At 38.9% G+C, this 20,790-nt stretch overlaps 1 protein-coding gene across 3 annotated transcripts in view; it reads left to right on the top strand.

Moving 5' to 3' along the window:
• FGF14 (fibroblast growth factor 14) overlaps window positions 1–20,790 on the top strand; it is a 424,503-nt gene that overhangs the window by 294,300 nt on the left and 109,413 nt on the right. The window lies entirely within an intron of this gene.

The raw sequence follows: 20,790 nt of genomic DNA, 5'->3' as shown, positions 1-20,790 counted from the left end.
CAGTATCGTATTTTTGGTTTTCACAGTTGGCATTTGTTTTAAATATAGGGAGGGATGTAAGGAAGATAAGCCTGTTTTCTACTCTTTGCTAATGAGTGTTTAGGTATAAGTAGTATAAGGGTGGAGTATAAGTAGTTAAGTGGGGAATGCATTGCTGGTAAATTGCTGATGCTGTTATTCCAAAAGCATTCACTGCAAATTTGGCTAAACTTTAAGAAAATTCAATCATGTTAAGGTGTGGAAAGGGTAAGTTGAATGCATCTGAGCAACCTGACTAGAGATGCAAGTGCTTCTAGATTAAACGGACTTGTAAAGAGAATGTCATTTTTATTTTTTTAATTATTTCTGTCCTGATATTAGTATCCATCTAGGACATAATTGGGGTTGTTTGGAGCAGTATCTTTGAATTTAGGCTTCTTACTTCTATAAGTAGTGTGATTAACTTCAGTTTGTAATTACAGTAGGGAAACCAGCCACATTTGGAGCCTGAAGAAGCAAAAAAGTTTTGCTTGTTTTTAGGTATTTTTGTTGCTGTTATTTGTATCAAGGATGACACAGACTACTACAAGACAAGACCTGACACAGAAACAGTCTTTAACTCTTTGCTATTTATTTTTATTATTTATTTACTCTATTTATATGAGATGCAGCTAGTTTTTGATTGTGTAATAGTTTATATGTGTAATGGTGTTAGTTCCAGTTGATTTCCAGATAGATGTGTGCTATTACATAGGAACAATTTGGGTGTATGCTGTTTATTTTCCAGAGCAGTTCAGTTGTGACACCAGAGGACTAAGGGCGCAACTCTCGTCCTGAGTCCAATAGATTGTGGCATACCGAGTTCTTTTTTAGGGATGTGTCATAGCTGTGTAGGAGTTGAAAAAATGTTTCTTCACTTCTGCCATAGTATCAGCAGTGTCTCGCACAGTGGCTCTAATATGTTGACAGCTCGGTGAGTCCTGAATGCCTCCATTTGGTTATCAGGTTGAATTTTTATCCCTGTGAAGGCTTTTTTTTTTTTTTAAAGTGACATGAAAATTACACAGTTTTGGACTCTACTGTCTACTGCCATGGAAACAGAAAAGTATCTTTAGGGGACAATTATTGAAATAACGTTATTTTTTTTGGTCTTGTATCCCTTGTGGAGCTTTGAGAGAACATTTTGATGATTAATTGGACCTTGGTCTTTCTGCATACTGGATGCAATTGGGCTTTCCGCATTTTGAGTGTGTGGCTAGTTATGTTTATTCTTCTCTTTGTAGGGAGGCACTGCATCAGTGTTTTTTAAACAATTGTGAAGCAGTTGATCAGTGAGCTAATTCTGAATATTGTTAGTTTGTCTATTTATTTACTGGTATCTAAGCTCCTATTTCAGGGGAAGATGAGAAGATTGAATAGATTTTCTTTATTGGGGTCATTCAGATTCTATATTTGGAGCAAGATAGAAATTTTCCTATTTGCATTCCCACAGGGGAAGGAGAAATACGAGTTTCTATAGCTCTGAAAGCCCTTTGCTACCACCTTTGCCTGTAAACTTCAGCAGAGATGCTTTTGAAAGGAAACAGGATTGTTTTCCAAGCATCCCAACATGCAGTTGCTCAGTGCTGCCATTCAGAGTCACAGGGATTTATGCTGCCATCCTTCTGCATTGCGAATGTATGGCTGAAGGAAGGCTAGCCATGAGGCTGTTGCTCAGTCATCATAGAATCATAGAATGGTTTGGGTTGGAAGGGACCTTAAAGATCATCCAACCCCCCTGCCATGGGCAGGGACACCTTCCACTAGACCAGGTTGCTCAAAGCCTCATCCAACCTGGCCTTGAACACTTCCAGGGATGGGGCATCTACAACCTCTCTGGGCAACCTGTTCCAGTGCCTCACCACCCTCACAGTAAAGAACTTCGTCCTTACATCTAATCTAAATCTACCCTCTTTCAGTTTAAAGCCATTACCCCTTGTCCTATCACTACATGCCCTTGTAAAAAGTCCCTCTCCAGCTTTCTTGTAGGCCGCTATAAGGTCTCCTCAGAGCCTTCTCTTCTCCAGGCTAAACAACCCCAACTCTCTCAGCCTGCCTTTGTAGGAGAGGTGCTCCAGCCCTCTGATCATCTTCATGGCTCTCCTCTGGACTCACTCCAACAGGTCCATGTCCTTTTTATGCTGGTGGCCCCAGAGCTGAACACAGTACTCCAGGTGGGGTCTCACGAGAGCAGAGTAGAGGGGGAGAATCACCTCCCCCGACCTGCTGGTCACGCTTCTTTTGATGCAGCCCAGGATACAGTTGGCTTTCTGGGCTGCAAATGCACATGGTTGAGCTTCTGTCATGTTAAGCTTCTTGTCAACCAACACCCCCAAGTCCTTCTCCTCAGGGCTGCTCCCAGTCATTACAGTAAAGTCAACTAGTGCTGGATCTCACCTCTTGCTCCAGTGGGAGCAGTGAAACAAATACCATAGTGCTTATATGCCGCTTGAGTAACTATGTGTCTGCAAATTAAATCAGAAAAAACAGTAGAAGGGAGGGAAGAAGTTGTTTTGACTATCTTAGCAACAGTATGCAGCTATAGATACATAACACACGTAGATCAGTTATGATATTAGACGTTAAGGTTGCTCCAGATATTTATGTGACTGCTGTGGCAAGTATGTACTGTGGTGATGTTGCTTCCACAAGCACCTAGACTCTTGAGGAGAAGGATATGACTCTCTGATGTAGGTGAGACCATAGTTTTCCTTGGCTATGCTGTGGCAAAGCTTAGACCGCTGGAAGGCATGTTGCCTTAGGCCCACACCTTGAGACCACTCAAAACCCAAAAATAGAGCAGAGTGGTTTGTGGTCTGCTTCATAAGCAGCTCCTAACAGAAGAACACAGCAGTGCATTGGAAACTGCTCTGGCTGCTTAAAAGCTTCAGCTTCGAAATCAGAGTAGTAGTAATACCAACAACTTATTAAACAAAGCTGTTCAGCAAATGACTATACTGTCATCTGGGAAAAAAACCCGACATTTAGATTTGCGGAGTTTTTCCCTGCAAAGCATGCTGTATTTTCTATTTTGTCAGAACAGCATTTCCAGTCAAAGCCTGTTTTGACAGACACATCCTGACTGGGCAGTACTGTGTAGCCATGTTGGTAAGACACCTGATTACCCGAGTGGGAAAACAAACAAACAAACAAATGAGCTATACATATTTCGTTCCATCTAAAAAACTGTGGTAGGTATATAAGACTTAGAAAGTACTGTAACATGAATTATTCAAGCTTTAACTTTTATTTTATTATTTCTGTAATGCCTTTTATCTGCCATGATACTGCAGTTTCATGTATTAAAACACAACCAAGGGGAATAACAATTGGTTTGTGACAACCAACTACCTGACAGCAATTACGTAATTTTGGTCAGTGGAGTGGAGCTGGCAGCAAAGTCAGGTTTTGCTACGGGTGGAGAGGCATTTAAAGATGAACAATGCAGCAAAACAACTCTGAACTTCAGGACTATCCCTGTATCCCCAGTGTATTTCACTGAGTTTATTTTTCTTACAGCTTTCTGTTACTAAAACAGACAGATAGTTGGAATTAGTTTCAGTTCTGTAAAGGGAAAATATAATATAGCCAGTTGGTTCTGGGACTGCAAGTTTGGAACGTGCTGATGACCATAACCAACTTTTGTACAGGTTTTAGTAAACAAAATCAGAGACTTTGATTCCATTTTGCTAATTTCTGTATGTACAGAAGTTACATGTACCTTTCAAGACTGAGATTTTAATTTTAGCACATGAAGCTGCAGAATTTGTTCCTCATTCTGAGTTAACCACTGGAACTAGCAAGCCATGCTGTGAAAACAACCATTACAACACATTAGAAGTAGCCCTGGCAGTAGCAGATACATGAACAGACTTTTGAAAAGGAAAAAGTTTATTTAGCACTGTGCAAAAGCACATTTCTGTGCATTAACCATTGATGATTCTGATGTCCTTCTAGCCTTGCCTACATTTGTAGCTTTTAATGGTATATCTTTAACTATGGAAACTTCAGAGCTGCTAACACTCAGGACTTTTATGACCCTGTCCTTTATACCTGCACCTGACCCCTTTCTACACTACTGCTGAAATGGACCAGTGAGGAATGAATTGGTAAAAATTGCAGCATGGTCCATGCTGTTAATTTTGGTTTAGTTTGCCTAAGCCATATAAAGTGAGCTTAGTGGAATCTTAGATGAGGTAAGATATATGACACTACCTAAAATCCCCTAATCACCTGTAATGGGTTGCCTTTGTTTTTTCATCGCACCTTTCCATTTCCAGATGTTTTTTGTCCCTGATTTCTTCTTTCTAAACACACCTGACTGATAATGAAAGAATACTGCATTTCATTCCTGATGGTCCTTAGTAGATGCATGAAGATCAGATATTGCAAGGGAGGGGAAGCTGAGGGAGGATGGACAGAGCCACGCAAGCTATGCGAGATGTAGTGAGGGACAGTGAAACCTGTACGCTGCATTATGTATTTCCTGTAAGTCATATATTTTAAAGGAAAGGTTATATTCTTTGTACTTAGTGGATTTGAAAGGAAAAAATAATATTCGTGGGAATGTTTGTATTCTTCTGTTCGAGAAACCAGGATGACCTTAGTACTAATTTTATGAACTTTTAGAGAAAAAACAGTTTTAACAAATGTATCTTTCCAAGTAATCCTGCGGATACAAGGTTACTTAGTTCACAGTTTTGAAAGAACAGAAATATTTTCTGCTGCAATTAAAGACAGAGGTAATTTTGTCTTTCCAAAGGATAAAACCATCTCTGCGAATACTTGTCTTTCTATATGTTAAAGTTGAATCAAAAATACCTCTGCCTTTATGTTCACGTTCACTTTGAGTATAAGGAAAGATACTTACGGATTCATTAAACTGCTGTGGCCTATTAGAAATAAGTGCTGGAAGGTTTCATTTGAATGGAAGCTTTTAAAAAAAAACCCGACAATGATCAAGCTATTATTTGTCTCGTAAAGAATCAGACTTGATTTAAAATATAACTAAAATCATTCTGTTGGTGGAAGTTTTACTGGATGCTTACTAAAATGAGTCATGTTTGGCATCCAGACATATTTCAGTACATTGCATTGGTCTTCTAGCTTACATTCTTAGAGGAGTTGCACTATTAAATATAAGCAAACATGCCAAACTTCAGATACGGAGGCACAGCAACGTATTAGGTTTAACATCAAGAGCTGTGTAGGTTAGAAAGTTCCAGTCATCATTATAAGGAAGCAGAGATAAGTATGGTACATGGTTTAGCAAAATTAGTTAAGAGTATGTTTTAACAAATTAAATAGCTTCACTTATCTAGGATTTATTTTTAGCAGCTCTACATAAACATCAATTTTGTAAGGGTTTGTGCCACTTGGTGTTTTCACATAATGACAAAGGAGTGATGACAGCGGTAAGTAGGCTTCACCTCTGCTGGAGGGGGTGGAACGGTGCACACGTGTGTGTGTGCTAAATTTGAGATTGTCTATTGCTGTTGTAGCAGTAGTGAAACTCTGCCCTAATGAATAAGAGATTCTTTAGAAGATCTGGGTAATTTGTTTTGTGACTTGTCCAAATGACCTTCTGTTGTGCTATGTTCAGTTGCATTTTGCTTTGTTCTTTGTGCTTGTAGCTATAATTGCTTTTTTTAAAAAAAAAAGTGAAGCAGTTCTTTAGGACTGTATATCATCATCAGCAGAAGGAGAAAAGAATTAACCGAATATTTTATGGTGAGCAAGTAAAGTGAAATTGTCACGTGTCTGCAGTAATCCTTCTTCCTAGGCAGATGAGCTACATTTTTTCTGACCTTCTGGTAGAGGTTGTTGGACCAATACTTTGATTTTACCTGAAACTGTTTTACTGTTCTGTCAGGTTTGGCCAAATGCCAAGCTTCCATCAGAACAGGATAGTTTTGTTAAAATTTCTGTTGGAAAAGTGTATAGAGGCTGGAAAATTTTTTTTTTTTTAAACCCCAGGGTGTAACGAGCAGCTCTGTGGCTTGAGCACTCTCCTACCATGTGAACATTTCAAGTCTGAGTTCCTGCTCACTTCGGTTCAGGCAAAAAGCCTTTAACCTGAATCTCCAGTGGGTGCTGATTGCCAGGCTGCTAGTTATACCTGTGTGAGTAACTCTGGTATTGTTTATCCCTTCTTTTTAATTTTTCTTGAAGAAAGCTTTGTTCTGGGCTTTATCCTGAAAATGTATTTCACGACGGGAACATTATTTTCTGCTTAATTCTAGCTGGAAAGCTTTTTCAAAATACATTGCCGTAGTCAGGTAAGAGGTAACTGATGTTTCTTACCAATGCCAGGACATTATCAGAGAGTGTTTGGTGGTGTGGAGTGATGGTAGTTGTACAACAGTTGCAGAGCTGGAAGCTCATTCTTGGTTGAGGTGAAAAGAGGATTACCGCAGAGCACAGGAGAATCTGTATTTCATCAGCTGGTTTTGAATATTGCTAGGCAGATAATCAAAACAAAAAGGATCACTTCAGTGTCTTAGAAGCATTTTCTGCTAAACAAAGGCATAAACTTCATCCCCTTGAGGTTTACTTTATGCATTTTCCCACATCCACATGCTGATTTTGGACATCAGTTGGACTAGTTGAATACCTGTGGCACCTGTACATTGGTGTTACCTGTACACTATGACAGCGATCTAGATCTTTATGCAATTTGCTTGTTGCTGTTGAAGGATCTCATAAACTTGTTTCTTCAAGGGACTGCATAAGACAGATATCAAGCAGGGCAGGGAAGTAATTTCTCTTCTGGAATGTTGCGGGTGAGTGTCACAAAAGCAGAGGGTCTATTCCCCTTCAGGTGTGTCTTTCAGGGAAGGTTTAACTATTACCATGTGTTTCCTTAGACTTCTGACTTTAAGGTAGTCATCTTAAGTTCTTTGGAAAGAAATGGAGTTACTGAGCACATTTTCCTGTTCTCCCTAGTAGGAAATAATTTTCTGTTAAGGCCAGCTTTGAAAAAGTTCTGCCTTCAGGATGGCATTTCAAAGGGTTTTGATATTGACTGGATTCAGATGACTCACAACATTTCTCAGAGAAGTTTCATTGCAATCATCTGTTACATCATTGATTATTTGTTGTGGTCATTTACCATTGAATCAGAATATTTTTGTGGGATATTTTGATTCCACTGAAGTTCCAGGAAAAACAAAGTATGTTTTACAACCAATGGGTTGGTGGCCATGGAGCTTCTCTAGACTGTTGGGATGAGATTCACCTGGCTGAATGCAAATTCTTGCTATGTAGACGCAAAAGCTTGAGCAACTTATAGGTTCATATTTTGGCTGTCATGCAGTTAATGAAAAATATTTATTTCTAGGGTGTAATTCATGGCATCCTGAAATAGATGGCTCTACTAGCTGTGAAGGGAGCCTAGGAGGACTACATCAGATGTATACTCTAGAAGTCTTAATGACTCTAGTCATAGAGCCCACTCTAGAAGTAGGTTGCTTCTGGTTCCTGAGATGCTGCATGGCAGGCCTGAGAAGAGCTGAGACCCACAATAGTACTGTGGGTCCCCAAACCAAGCTCTCTGCCTCTTGCAAGCTTCCCAGTCTCCAGTGCCTGGACAGGCAGCAGGCTGCCTGGGGGATCTCTGAGCCTGAACCTTTGGGAACCTTCCCTTGCACTGTGGTGGCAGCTCAGCTTCCCAGAGTCTCCAGCTCTCAGCAGAGCTGAGGAGAAAGCTGGATTCTTCTCTCACAGAGAAGTTGGATTTCTAAAGAAGGAGGAGTGTTTTATGGTGGAATAAGTAGATTTTGAAGTCTAAAATTCCCCAACATTTACCTGCGGTTGTCTCCCTTCCACTTGTATTGATCAAAAAAATTCTGGTTATCTTAATTGTAGCTCTCATCACTAACATTTATCTTCTTTTAACATGACTGGAGTACAGACATTTCTGTGGAAGAAACCTGAAGCATTTACTAATGTTTAGTTATTTAGGAGATTTTGAGAACTTCAACATTTTAGATTTTTGCTGGTGTCCCAACACTGTGTAAGGTAATCTTCATACTAATTTCCAGTTTACCCAGCTTTAAATGTCTCAGAAGTTTAAGAAAAGTCTTAGAGCTATTTACAGTGTACAAACACTGCCATTAAAATGCTTTGTGACTTTTCAAAGGAGGTAATTCCACTGAGAAATTATTTATTCTGAACAACACATATCGAGTAGTTAGCATGAATTGTCCAAAATATAATTTTAAAGCAGATTATTTTATTTGAAATTGTTTGGAAACTGTTGACAAGAGTTTCTTTTTTTTTTTTCCCTTCCAGTTGCATTCGTCACTAGATATTAAAGCACTGGGGAAAGATTTTACAACCTGTCATTCTGCTACATGGATAGAAGGCTTCTAATAAGTGATGTCTATTTGCGCTGACATCTATTTATTTTATTAAAGGTGGCAAGCCTTTTCCCCTTGCCTTCACTTCCTCCACTTTAAATTCCTCTATTAAAATCCTTCCATTTGCCTCAACAGTGGGATTAATACTGTCTTACACAAATAAACACACTCAATTTAATGTAAAACTCAGGGTAGTAATTGGCCTCTGACATGCTTGTAAATAGCGGTTTCTGTCTATCCAGTGGTTAAGTGTGTCTTTTCCAGTCATATTAAGTCCTTTTGTATAGCCTGGTAGAAGTGTCTACATCCTGGACTAGGATGCAGAAAACCTCATTTTTATTGCTGCTTTGGACAAACCATCCATCCTCTTTGCACTTCTGTTTTGCTGTCTGTAAAGTGAGGGTGATGCTGATCTCCTGTGTTTAGGCTCTGCCTGGAAATCTGCCGGCAGCAGGGACTTTTTGCTGTGACTTTGCAATATGAGGCCAGTGCTCATCCTCCTCCAGGAATGTGTCCCAGTGCTTTGGACCAGCCCAGTCCCCTCCGAAGTGGAGCCTGACCCACACTCCTCTCCTGACTGAGACCTCTGGGCTTTGCCCACAGGGCCATCCTCACCTCCTTCACGCTGCTAGAGTCCTGGCGTAACATTATGTTCATTAGAGTCTACAGAATGTTGTAATCAACAGGACGCATACAAAATCTTGTAGATACCACAGGTTTTTCAACCCAGATATAATGGAAGCAGTCTGTCTTTACTTTGAACTTGAATAATAATTTCAGTGAATAACTGTGTGATCTTTAAAATATTTATGTCAAAATATTCAAAACTAACCATGTTCTGAAAGTAAAAAAGGCAAAGTAGAAATACAGAGGCAACTTGTGATGCAGTTTTGGGCAGAAATTAAAAACTAACTTTGGTTTTTTTTGCATTAGAGCTGGATGTCTGGAGATTTCAGGAGGCAGCCAAGGAAATTCAATAGAGGACACTTGTCCTCTCTGAGTGCATGACACTTTCCCAATGGGAAGGGTGTAGATTCTGCTCTTACAAGAATTTGGATCTGGTAGTAATACTCTGCTTCCTCGGTGTCTCTGTGTTTCCAAATAGGGCATATACCTATGACAAGATCTTTAGGTTTTGGGTCCTTTCACATATATCAGAACTACACTGGTAGCTGAAACCAGAAGCCACAGAATTGATCCCATTAGCTCAGGTGGAAAGGATTTGTGTGCCTCTGCTTTAGATGGGATATTTGGTAGGACAGGGCTATTTTTAAAGGCACTTTTCTTTGCAAGCTTGTTGATTCTGAAATGTAGAACTCAAAGCAACAAAAGAGTCTTCACAGACATGTTAGTTTAACCATGTTGCTCTTTGTAGGGGGAAAGGGGTGAACCTGGAAGCAATCTGGAGTAAGCTTTTTATTTTCAGATAGGCATTTTACAATTTTTATTACTATTATTTTTCCAGTTGTGAAGCAAGTCTTCATTTCAAGTTGTCAGTCAATTTAATTTTAAAATTATAAAATTGCACTCACCTTTGAAATGAAATATTTACTCTTTGACTGAATTAAGTATTTAGTTTGTCAGGAAATGAAGGATTTAAACTCTGAGTTATTGATGATTTTGTTTGTTTTGGTGTGACCCAATGTTTTTTCGACTGCCAGTGGTACATCATTGCTCACTTTGGCCTATTAGAGAAGAATGGAAAAGCTTTTAATCCATTCGTTTTTGCTTTTTATTTCAAGTTTTCTTTTTCTTTTATTTTGGTAAACTACAAAAAAATTTTGTTGATCTTGGTTCTAAAAACAAAGGCCAGCTGTCCTACTTCCAAGCAGTTGCTGGGGCTATGGAGACTCAGATCCAAGTCCTTTTTCAGTTGCAAACGTCCTGGGTGAGACCATGGTTCCTTTATTCGCATCATCCAACTTCAGGCTTCTGTCTTCAGCATTGGACGCCCTGAGTAGTTTATGACCTTTCAGAGCGCGAGTCAGGGCGGTCATCTTAGAAACCTAAAGTCATACGGCGTAAATAGTTTCTGAGCCGTATGTGTCAGTCCTTTTCGGTAAGTTGCTACTACTTCTCTACTTACTGTTGCAACAAGGAAGCACTTGCTGAAAAACCCCTCTTGTTTTGACAATACAGTGGCAAGGGCTGTATGGTTACCTTAGGTAGGGAATGGCCCAGCATCTTCAGGCCTTCTACTGAAAGCGAAGTCGTTGCTCAGCTGCTTTCCAATGTCTTGTGCTTCCTCTGCTGTCTTGTTATGTTCCCTAGAAACAGCTGAAGTGACGCTTTGATTACAAAGCAGCAGATTTCTGGTTTGTCCACAAAATACACACTGAAAAAGATGGCGGGTGAGTTTTGTGGCAGCGCACAGCTGACAGTGCGTTAGTCGGGGTGATGGGAGCTTTTACGTTCTCTTTCCCCTTTCCTCCTCTTCCTTCTCTGGTAAACCCAGACTTTGCATACAGCTAAAAATAATCTCTTAGAAAAATCAAGTGTCACCCACTTAACGGGATCCACTGACACAGAGTTTAGTGAAGAACCTAATAAAGCATAATCAAGGCCCACACACCCCTCCTCTCTTTGTGTAGAAAAGGGAGTTTGGCTTGTGTGTCAAAAGTGAACAAGATTTATGTAGGAGATTTCTGCTGGATTTGAGTGTAGAAATAGAGAACTACATCAAAGGCCTCTGAAAAATAAACAAGGACTTCCGCTATAATGTGAGCTTGGTTGAAAAGGAATTAGATTAATTTTGGACAGCTTTCTGAATTAGTAATATCCTTTCTGGTTTGTTTGTTTTTTTTTTTTCTGGCTGCACTGAGGAGCTGGAGAGGCTTGAATTTATGTCCTGGTAAAAAGTAAAACTGTTAGGTATTTCATGCTATGCTATGTTTGAAGTGTACGTAAATATGCACTGGAGATGTGTTACGATACTACATTGTGCAACATTTCACCTGCAGTATTACATGTGAAGCACTAGCAACACCTCTGGTTACACTGTAGAGGAGCAGCCCTCGGACTGCGCATCAGACAGCCCAAGTAAGAGCACGTGAGGGTTAGAAAATGAAAACGGGACAGGCAGAGATTTTTTTACACTATGCTGAGTCAACGCAGGGCTTTGAAGTTAGTGTGCCAGCCTGCCGACCTGCCCGCAGCCGAGGAGCAACCACCCGGCCGAGGCCTGCACTGCGGGCACGGGGCTGTGTGGCCGGCCCTGAGCTGCCAGCCTTGCCCCGGCCATGGAAAGCTCAGGCCCCGGCTGGTGAGGCTGAAGAAAGCTGAAACATTCAGTCAAAGGCTGTCATTAGGACATTATTACAGAGTAAAATTTGCACCACTTGTTGCAGCTGCTTGGTGATATGGGCTAATAGCAGTGCTGTCACTGCAGCGTCACCAGGCATGGGCAAAAGTTGCTGTGGAAATCCCGGGGACAAATTTCCTGCTTTTCAATCTCTAATCTTTCAGCTTCAAATAACATTTAAGTTGTCTGTATAATAAATGTGCAGGAAATGTAAAAGATTTAAAGAGATTTTAATATTAATACTCAGAAAACGTTGCAATTTGTTCTTTAGGAGCATACCTGTTGGCTCTTCTGCATGCTGGCTCACACGGTAGTGCCTCAGTCTTCACTGGGGCTAAAAAGATACTGCTGCAGTACAAGCAAACGGATCTGAAGAATGAAATTGCTCTTGATTTCTGTTTAAAACATGCTAGTTGAATGTGTATGTTCTGTAAAGCAGTTTTCAGGACAAGCTTCAAATTAAAGGGTGGAGCGGGAATCCTGGTGTGAGAAAAGTCAGCAGCTGATAGTTGAGGATGCTAAGCAAACCAGTTTAAATTTAGTTGTGCCCATATCACTGCATTTTTATAGTATAGGTGGGTCTCCTAATACAACATAAAAGTGAATGAGTAGCTGTCTGGGTCAGATCATAAGCCTAGTCCAAACAGAATAGTCTGACAAGGGCTGGAGTTGAGTCTTGGGGAGGAAAGGCTTGTCCAAAGGGTTGAGAGCACTAGTGTCTCCAGGGAGTGAACAGGTCTGAAGAGCACATGATAAATGTTTTGGGTGGATAGGTAAGCTGTCTTGCATGTAATTCATTCGGTGCATTTTTGACCTGTCCTTCAGAATGAGGGAAATCATACCTAGAGCTGCCTTTTTCCCCCCACTCCTTCTTGAAGGTGTTCAGGATCACTAGCTCAGGGGCAGATGTCCATACCTGGTCAGAGGAATGTCACTTGTTATGTCATTGGAAGGCACCAATGACAGGTCTGAATTTGCCTCATTTACTATCTTCACACACATAATTGGGCATCTGTAATAAATTAAGAGATGATGCCAGACTTGACAAGGAATGATGCTGGTGTAACTGGTTTTGGCCAAGCAGACAGTGAAGGGAGGAGCCATCATCATGGAAGCGTTGTGGCTCAGCAGACTTGAGGAATATGTTTTGGTTGGGGTTTTTTGCCAGTTTTGTATTACACATCTTGGGAGAAAATACACATTCAGAACTGCCATGGATCTTCAGTCTGACTCACCACTCTGCAAAATGCATGTGATGGCTGATGAAGTTGCTGGTGGCTTTGGCTCAATGTGCTGATAGACTTCTCTGTATACAACCAGAAATTATAGACTGTGTATTATTTCCTGGTAGCTATGAGGTGGAGTTTGTATCTTCTGTTAAGTGCATAGTTAGCCTAAAGAGAATCTGAGTGTTTCTATAAATTTGTGAAGGAGGATATATGTGACTGATGGCATATTTGTTTTGTTTGTTTAAGTTTACAAATGTGTTTTGTTATTAAAGTTAAGATGTGATTGGGCAGCAGGCAGGAGGGCTGTCTTCTTATGTCCTCTTGACTGCTCAGCATAGTTGGAGATGCACAGCTGGGAAACAATGGTGGACTGAAGAGTACAGCAGGTAGGGAGTGAAAGACAGGATGTGAGAAACAGGGCAAGGAGACCCTGTCACCTGAACAGGTTAAATAAAGTACAGTTGGTAGATGTATAGCCAGTTCTCCATGGTGAGAGAGCTGGACTGGAGGCAAAGCAGGATGAAAAAAAAGATCATGAAGTCACTGCAAAAATACACTAGATAGAATGGAGATTTCTTATAAAACTCTTACTTATTTTTATTTCACCATCATGTTATATATTTAAAAGCTATTTGTTCTGGTTTGTGTTCTAATAAAATTCAGATTTAGAGATTGAAAGCCCTTTCAGTGTTTTTGAGGTATTTTTGGGCAGGTCTCCATCAAAGCATGAACCAACTTGGAGCTCCTCCAAAACCTAGCAGACATTTGCAATCTTGTGAGACTTTATAGAATACTTTCATTTTTTTGTAGGTGAACGGTAGGTTTAGTTCATGGTGCCAGTGAAAGGCTGAGGTAGTCTCTGCTGACTGTGTCTCCACCATATCATCAAAAGACTCAGAATTGGAAGGTTTACTCCTTATTAGTGAACAATCGAGTTGACCTGAACTGTTTCTGCTCATTTTCTCACAGATGCTACAAGTATAGTTCTGCTTAGTTTCTGGTTAGTAGCTAAATATCTGGACTAAATAGCCTTTCCAAGAGAGTCAGAGTAATCTAGGTGGGATAAATGGTTTGGTTTTGTTTGGGGTTTTGTGTTTTTTTTTCCTTTAGGAGCATTAGGTGTCATAAAAGGAGTCTGCCACTTATAGCCATTTTTTTCTTGCTAGAGTCAGTCTCAAAGTGAGAGCAGTTCCAGAGAAGCAAGGCTGTTTGTGCTGAGGTCCCTCAAAAAGGATTTGTTGAGTGACTGCCTGTCACATTTTTCTGTGGTCTGTCCTGTATCGTCAGTGTCAAAATCTGATTTCCTTAAAGCCTGGCTCCCGGGGTCATGTAACTTCACAGGAGTTTGTTTTCTTTCTGTGTATTCCAAGTTTTCTTGGATAGCAGAGATGGGGAGAAGACAAAAAAACCTTGAAGTTGTGGCCCAAGTTAACCTCGAACTCAAAAAATAAGCAGGGAGCACCTCCAGTAAAGAGGCATGGCTTTGTCATACCGATGATAGAAGAAATGAGTCTGTAATTCTGAATTAGAAATGATACAGACTGTGTTCTTCAGGTACAGGGGATTATTTTCTTGTCGCACTGGCTGAAGATCAGTTTTCCAAGCCGCTTCTCTTAAGATTTCTGAATTGTGTTTAATACCACAGATTATGAGGCCTTGCAGTCTGTAGGCTGAACAGGACTCTCGTCTTTCTCACAGGGAGGATTTGGGGAAAACATGATCTCAGAAAACCAGAGCCACCATGCATTGCTTCTCTTTCTGTCTCTCCGTCTCACTGCATTCTCGCAAACAAAATATACAAGTGCTTGTACATACGGTAGAATAAAGTGTAGGAAAATGTCTGCTATTTCTTCAGCAGTCCCTGGTTAAATAGCATTCCAGAGTAACACTTAGTTACACTGCAAAAATGAAAAAACTGAAATATTTAGTATGACTTGCTATTTTCTGGTTCAAGTAGTTCTTAATAACCCACTTCCTATAACTCCTGACATTTCTTGGGTATATCATTTGTTAACAAAAAAAAAAAAAAAGGCAGTAGATCCTCGATTATACTTTTTTGGTGATATTGGCTTGCTTTAATTTCTATTGCTGTTAGAGATTTTGGAGATCAAGCTGAAAATAGCAACCCTTTGTGAAAGAGCAAGGGAATGTTATAAAAAATGTTAAATAATTATTAATGGTACTGTATGTATAATGATATTAAAAATCCTTTTTTAAAGCTTCCATATGAATTAATGCCAGTGCATTCATGCCTTCCTACACAAATAAATATTTTTCTAAATAAATAAGGTATTTTATTCATATTAACAGTGCAAACTGCAGCTTGTCTGATGGGACCTCTGCAATCTTGCTTTATGCAGAAACAATAAAGATTGTTCCAAACTAATAACAAATATGCAAATACATTTATTTCCCTTTCACAATGGGATTATCCATTTCTCCATAATTTTCCTTTCATCCTGGCCACATATCTTTGGAGTCCTGTATCTCCAGTAATATTACTTGTTCATGAAGAGGACTGAAATGTAATTTGCATTTAACAGTTCTCATTTTGCTGGGATTTTATGTCTTTGTAAACAAATCTGTTCAGACAGTGTTGGTGAATGACATGGTTTGACAGTGAGGATTTATGTTAAAGCATAAGGATTAAATAATAATATATAAAAATACATAATGTTCAACTAAGGAAAATTTTGACTTTTCCGCTTTTTTGAAGGTTGGAAGTGAGTTTACTGATCCATATTTTTCATAGTAAATGTTTTCTGTCAGATATAAAGAAAACAAGCAATTCCTGTGTTTTGCACATCATTGAACACTAGGTTAAAATGTAATTAATTTATCAACTTCCTTGGTACTTCTGTATTTCCTTTTGAGTGATTTTTTTTTTTAAGTATCAAACAGGCTTATTTGACTTTGGTCACAACTTAATGCGTTTATTGTTTTGTTAATCATGAGTTTACATTTGTGCACTAAATTGTTAGCACTTATGAAAAAGAACAAGTCATGTTTCTGCTGGCTTTCTGATTTATGTGTTTAAACCTGCACAAATCTCAGCTCAGTCTACTCAGCCTAGCTAATGTGAAAATGACAGTTTGTGATTTTTTGTAATTTTATGAAATGTAGTAATGTATCTGTTTATGGTGGTGGCAGTAATAAATGAGACTGCTACATTAGAAAATATTTGGAATCTGCTGCACCTGAAACCAGGAAAGCCTTATATGTTGTTCAGCTATCAAAAAAACCTAAGCGTCTTTGCTCTGCAATGAGTCTGTGACATATCATATGAGAACAAGTCCTATGAGGAGCAGCTGAGGGAACTGGGGTTGTTTAGCCTGGAGAAAAGGAGGCTCTGGGGAGACCTTATCGCTCTCTACAACTACCTGAAAGGAGGTTGTAGTGAGGTGGATGTCGGTCTCTTTTCCCAAGTAACAAGTGATAGGATAAGAGGAAATGGCCTCAAGTTGCGCCAGGGGAGGTTTAGATTGGATATTAGGAAAAATTTCTTCACCGAAAGGGTTGTCAAGCATTGGAACAGGCTGCCCAGGGAAGTGGTTGAGTCACCATCCCTGGAGGTATTTAAAAGATGTGTAGACGTGGTGCTTAGGGACATGGTTGAGTGGTGGACTTGGCAGTGTTAGGTTAATGGTTGGACTCAATCTTAAAGGTCTTTTCCAACCTAAATGATTCTATGATATTATGTTTCTATATATTGCAATTCCTAGTTATCACTTCATAACTAGGTAAAATCTGCTTTGTCCCAGTTCATTGTCAGTGCAATTCATCTGTTTGCCTCCACTTTTGACGCTAGCTGGTAGATGAAAATGTAAAATTTCTTGAAAGTAATGCGAATGGCTTCTTTCAATATTTTGTGCCATTGGCAAGAAAGTAAAAGTAAATATAACACACTATGTTCTTGAGGTGCACATTTCAGAAGTGATGCTGTTGCATATCTAAGCAGAGGGAATATACTACTACATTTTGTGGGCTTTTATGTATTCTGGCAAGAATTAAATGAAGTTAATACCAAATTAAGGACCCCTGCCACTCAGTATTATGGAAGCTTCCTGTATGTAACAATAGAAAATCGAGTGTGGTTTAGGATTTAATACTTAGCATTGCAAATTATCCTGCTATCGTCTCTCCATTGAGCATTACCATGATAGTTTTGAATACTTTAAAATAGATTGTTTAGGTGCTTTCCAAATTTAATTCTAAGTCAGTTTGTGAAAGAAACAGAAGCTGACTTCAAATATTTCATTGCTTTGTGATGCAGCATGCAAGGAGACAAATAGTCAAGACTGTAAAAATAAAAGTTATGTTTAAATATTCAGTTCTAAAAATATGAATTATCTAGGAAAGGGAGAATCAAATTCATTCTTTGGTAAGTTAGGTGTTATGTAAAATATATTCAGTTACATTTGGAAAGGCCATCTATGCCCATCCTATCATGCTTTCAACGTTCAGTGACATCTTCAGAGAAATCTCATTCTTAAACCCCATTTATTTACTGATTCAAAGGGCAATGCATTAGTCAAAATTTATACATAAGTTAAATGGTAATAGAATCTGTCATGTTGTGGAGCCTTGGTATTTTTTGAATGTGACTAAAATAAAGTTTGGGCTTTCACAGGGCCTTTTTATGGGAAGCTAACAAAGTGGAGATTATTGCAAAAATGAGGACAGAAATTACTTAACTCTGGGATCTATTGCTTAATGTTTTTGTTTTAAAGAGAAATGTTAAGCAATATTTTGTATGATGTTAATGTTTTACTGTCAGAATTCAGAAGCAAGAAAATACCAGGTAGAACTAAGATGTTCAGGCATAGGAAAGAGTCCTAAACAAAATACTAGAAAATGACTTTATCCAAGTCAAGAAGATTCAGTAAGACAGCATATATTTTAGGCCTATGTAAAATGAAAAGAACAAATAAAAATTGTAATAGGAAGACTGCTGTAACATGGAACTTTAGACTATAGAATTTTTAGCATTTCGAAATAAACTTTGAGAAAGTGAATATAGTTGCAAAGATGATTTTTTGTGTCAGTGGAAGATGATGCTTGTCAGATAACAGTTAAATGCATTAAACTGTGACTAGTGCTATCTAAGTAAGCCTGGAAGCAGAGGACATCTTCTTGTCAATATTCCTGTGTATAACATCAGCTATTTTAGATATTGAGAAATTAGAGATCATTGAATTTTAGCGTACTAGAAGGAACATGGGTCAACAGTGGAAGGCAGTATTTAGAGAGGAATCTCCCAACGAATCCGTGTGTTGCAGGATCAGAAACATCAGAGATGTACAATATAGTCCAGTAGGAAAAGAAATGCAAATTATTAAATGAAGTTACTAAAATTAAACTACCATATCCATGTAAAATTGTGATTTTGGAACAATGTGTTTTCTTAACAACATAAACCTCTTCCCTTTCTAACAAATACCCTCCAAAAATAATATGGCTGTAAAGGAAACTGTTAACAATTATGCTGTAGACAAGTCTATTAAATCCAATCACCTTGTGAATCTGAACAGATATAAATTATCCCAGCTAGAAGCCAAGTTGCTGTAATTCTATTGACAATCAAATTTGTTCAAGTAAAACCACGTAGCAAGAAGCAAATCTCATGTAGTTTGAAATGTATTGTAAGACCTAGACACAAAACATCAGCGCACACAAATGGAAGGGAGCACATTTTGCAGTTAGCATAAAAACATTTGCAATACAAAGGCAAGGACAGCAGCACAAAGGGTACGATGCTGTGCTTTGAAGAAAAGCAAGCATTTTGCAGAACTCCGACCTGCTTTCATAGTTTACCAAGAAATCTCATAAACGTTGTGGAAGTTCCGATGACAATGACAGTGCAGGAACGTGGGAGGACTCTCTGTCTCTCTTAAATGTGCTCTCAAAGCGAGATTCTGTGGGAGACGAGCTTGTGATGTGAGGCATGAATGGAAAAAAAGTAGAGTTAAAAATAAACACCGAAGTTGAGTGCCCTGTAATCATTGTGAGGACAGAAAAATAAGTGAGCACAGAGAAATAGGCTCACAAAGCAACCGTGTTTCAGAATAAGTACTATTATTACTTATGGGAACAGGGAATAATGGAAGCTATTGCTTTTCTGAATTCACATTGTATCCTTTTCCCCTCCATCCTGAATAGAGCAAAACTTTCTTTTAAAAATATTTTTCTTTCAAGTTTTTAATTAAATTTTAGTTTTCTGGTGTGTATCATGAAATATTTAAAACATTATTATTAAAATCAGAGAGCACTAGCATATAAATGTCCATATCTTACCACTTCCTATTAACAATGAGAGAAAGTAAAGACAACATGATCAGAAACTTTGAAGCATTAGGACACCAGGTGATAGGACAGTCAAAATAATAAAGAAGTTAGGAGTGTATAAAGCTTTTGAATGCAAAAGCTGTATCATAAGAACAGCTGAAGGGTTTAATAATGAAGGAACATTATAGTTTTAGATGCCTATTTAGGATTTTATCACCTTTAAATGAAGTACAAAATTCTGCATTTTGAATTTCCCATTGGCTATGTACTTGCTTTAGCAAGCTTGTTTGTGTGATTGTGTAACATGCATACCAGAGGATCCTGCACTTTTATGTGCTGGAATGATGATGCAAAACTTGCCAAAAACAAGGCAAGAGGAGTGTAATGCAATCATCTGTACTGACTGGACCTGTTAGAGTATTGTTGCAATTAAACATAAACAGTATGCTTGAGAAGAAGACAACTTTTGGAAACTGGGAAAAGCATTACAGCAGGAACTGAAATACTTGAAATAAGAATCCAGAAAGGAAATGTCATTTTACGTGGGATTTGGTCCCTCCTTCTGGAGCTGAATTGCCTAGTGGAAAATGTTTCTAAAATACTAAGTAGTACTGACACATGTTTAAAGTTTTGAATAGTACCCAGACGTTAATCTGAAGCATCAATAGGTTTCTGTGCAGAAGTCAGTGAAGGGCTGGAGGCTGCCTTGAACTGTGATCTAGTGGATGGGCTCTAATCCCCCCGTGGTGGGTAGATAATTATTATACAAAGTAGAGTGGCTTCAGCAAGAGAGACTGCAAGGATCCCAGTCCAAAACTCCACACAACACTATTGTCAGGGTACTCTTGTGTGAGAAGTCAGGAAAAGTGGCCATTTACACGTCCCAGGCCTTACGAACTAACTGGGAGATGGGTCTGGATTGGGTGAGACACTCTGTGCTTTGGGTGGGTATTTTGCTTCCCAGCTTCACAAGAAATCTGGGGGTTGCAGCTTTTTGGGGGTTTGACCTTTTTTTAATCCTAATACAGATTATAAATCTTTTTAATATTTCAAATAAAGTTTAATAGATGAGGGAGAAGATTCCTAACAAATGCTGATCATAACACCAGCAAGCAAGAAATGACAGTCAAGTCATGGTGACTATTGGGGCACTAGAAATCTTAAAAAAAAAAAAAAGATGCCTGATTTATTCTGGACCAGCATGAGTGGTATTTTTGGTACTGAAATATCCAAAAATAAAAACTGCAGGAGGGAAATGCAAAGAATAAAGGGCAAGTAAAATGTGAAGGACCTGGAGCTACCAGTTAACATGAGCTTGATGCTATGATATCTGTGCAGAATGTACCTCTAAATACTGGCTATCATTTGACTCGCTGAGCAACTCATTTTGTGACAGACTGGTAATTGGCTGGATACTGCAGTTTATTCTCCATAACAATGTGAGTTGATATGAGACTAACCCACCATTAAGCATTTGCTTGTCAGCTGATACACGCTTTTATTTAGTACCTTTACTCAAAAGAGTGAGTAAGTAAATAATGACAGGCAAAAAAAGCCCTCCTATGGTAAAAACTAGAAATCAAAACTCCTGTGGATG

The sequence above is a fragment of the Gymnogyps californianus genome, chromosome 1 (genome assembly GCF_018139145.2).
Source record: "Gymnogyps californianus isolate 813 chromosome 1, ASM1813914v2, whole genome shotgun sequence".
Classification (NCBI taxonomy): domain Eukaryota; kingdom Metazoa; phylum Chordata; class Aves; order Accipitriformes; family Cathartidae; genus Gymnogyps; species Gymnogyps californianus.
The sequence above is the reverse complement of the archived record's forward strand: the minus strand, read 5'-3'. Positions and strand labels throughout refer to the sequence as shown.